At 43.2% G+C, this 2,612-nt stretch overlaps 2 pseudogenes; one reads left to right on the forward strand and one right to left on the reverse strand.

Moving 5' to 3' along the window:
* Positions 1–318: 318 nt before the first annotated feature.
* LOC111737584 lies at positions 319–437 on the reverse strand (annotated as a pseudogene).
* Positions 438–2,244: 1,807 nt separating this feature from the next.
* Positions 2,245–2,362, forward strand: LOC111737590 (annotated as a pseudogene).
* The last annotated feature ends 250 nt before the right edge of the window (positions 2,363–2,612 follow it).

A 2,612-nucleotide genomic window follows, 5' to 3' on the forward strand; every position in this document is an offset into this window, starting at 1 on the left:
CTTAATCTTGTGGTACTTCTTAGATTGAGCCTGTTACCATCCCAGACTATCTCTAGGAATAGTCTCACATCCCCCCTTCCTGGTGAAAGTTAGTAAACAATATGGCAGTGCTTCCATTTTGATACAGAGGAGAAATATTAATTGATTATCTGTGAATCATTTCTCTGGAAGGTAGAGACTCTATGGAAGGGTGACCTAATGGAAAGGATTTTGTTTTAAAGATTTGTTGTTGTTGTTGTTGTTGTTTTAGGTGAAGCAACCCTTGGTTGACCTCACACATTGCAAGGACCTTACAATCCCTTATTTTTTTATTTTTTACATCTACATCACCTAGTCTTCCTAGGTGGTCTCCCATCCAAGTACTACCCAGGCCCGACCCTGCTTAGCTTCAGAGATCAGATGGGATCGGGCTTGTTCAGGGTAGCATGGCTGTAGATGGAAAGGATTTTGTGACTGTAAACATGTCAAGAAGAAAGTCGCCATAGTATGTGATTGTTTAAGAGGCATAGCCTCTGACCTTGACAAACCATAAAAGACTTCTGGGGTTATCTCTCTGACTTTCACTGGCCAACTTAGGATATATTTTTTTTTTCTTTTTTGACGCTTGGAAAATGATGTTCCTGGATCATTTAATCCCTACTGTCAACACTTGGCCCCTCATTCTCATATCTTAATTGAGGTGTTGTTAGTTCACCTTGTGGGCAGTATGATATGCACTTCATTGTGGAGCCAGAAGAAGGGACTATAATTCTATTCCGAGAGGCATGATGTTTTCTTAAAAAGTATAAAGCATTGTTAGACCAAAATAATTTATCAGAAAATGTGGCAAGAAGTTAAGTTATAGCAACTCGTTCACCGCATGATTTTGTAGAAAAAGACAACGCTAAAGAGTTTTATAATGCGATAGTTTTGTCTGAAGTAGACAATTGTGCACTCTGTGTCTACACACACGAAGGGAGTGCAGTCGTGAGCATGTGCGGGCCCCGTAGAGCCTTGGGAATGAGAACGCTATGCATTCATAGCAGCACAAAGCAAAAAGACAAGCAATGCCTAAGCAGACGCTGTGCTTCAGTCCCCAGATTTCCACTCAAGTCCTTTCCATTCATCATCGAGACGTTTCCAAGGTAACTTCAATCGCAACCCCACAGGCCTTTGCAGATCGGAGTCAGTTGCTGGAATTTCTAGGGAAAGCTGAATGGACCCGCATTCTGTTCTAGCACCGTCTGCATGGAGGTGGCCAGGAAGCCAGTGCTGCACGGCAGGAGGGCACTGTACTTTGTGGGGTGGGCCTTCAGGAGATTAACAGGAGCCTGGCAGTGAGGTCAGACCCTCCCTCTGGGCAAGTACCTTCATCACGAGGTTCCCCATAGATTTGTGGGCCCCTTATAGAAATGCATTGCCCTCAACACCAAACAGGACACAACTACGAGAATGACCCTGCTTGGCTCTTTTCAGCCTGGATCATTGAGCTTCGGGCCTCTCGTCGCACCTCTAAGTCTGACTTGTGGGGTCGGTGTATTTTGCACCTGTCTTTGTCTGGTAAGGCTGCTGTAACGTAACACCACAGACTGAGTAGCTTGTCAGCAACAGAAACTTATTTCACATAGTTCTGGAGGCTGGGAAGTCCAAGATCAAGTGCTGGCAGCTTGATCATATCCTAGATAGGTGTCTGGAGAGGACCCACTTTCTTATGTATAGAGGACACCTTCCCGCTGTGTCTTCACCTGGTGAAAGGGGCTAGAGAGCGCTGTGGGGCCTCTTTTATAAGGGCACAAATCCCAATCACAAATGCTGTGCCATCACCATCTAATCACCTCCCAAAGGCTTCACCTTCTAATACCATCACCTTAGGAATTAGGATTTCCACAAATGAATTCGTGGGAAGGACACACAGCCAGACCAGAGCAGCACTATCTGAAGTCACTTCATCTTTCCCTAAATGTATCTCGTGAGCACAGTGAGTACATATTTTCCTTCCTCATCTCAAAAACTCCCCTGCCTAAGTGTTAACATCTATCTTGAGGTATTGAGCATATATTTAATGTATGCATATATTTAAAAATATACGTTTATTTTACATTGTACTTTTTGAGGTATTGTGACAGACTGCCCCCAAATCACTTGCAGTTTTTCAGGCTTTCCTTTGACCTTTTAAAGAGATGTTATTGAAACAAACAAACAAACAAACAAACATACATACAAACAAACAAAAAAACCCCTTTCTATCATTTGAGGAAGCAAGCAGTCTACGGCCATGCCACCCTGAACACACCGATCGCGTCTGATCTCGGAAGCTAAGCAGTGTCGGGCCTGGTTAGTACTTGGATGGGAGAACACCTAGGAAGACCAGGTGCTGTAGGCATAAAAAAATAAATAAATAAAAATAAACAGTTATTAAAAAAAAAGAGAGAGAGAGAGAGAGAGCAAGCAGCAGAGGAGGAGATTTTGTAAGTATCAGAAAAAAGTAAATGCAAAGAAACTTCTTTGTTCTTCCGTACTTCAGAATAACGTGACATCACCTTATCTTGAACACAGAAGAGAGGAATCTCTGAGAACCTTGTTGTCCCAGACTTTGGCACCAGAGCTGTACTATCTGTAGTGGTCTAGACATG

The sequence above is a fragment of the Pteropus vampyrus genome, unplaced genomic scaffold, assembly GCF_000151845.1.
Source record: "Pteropus vampyrus isolate Shadow unplaced genomic scaffold, Pvam_2.0 Scaffold28, whole genome shotgun sequence".
Classification (NCBI taxonomy): domain Eukaryota; kingdom Metazoa; phylum Chordata; class Mammalia; order Chiroptera; family Pteropodidae; genus Pteropus; species Pteropus vampyrus.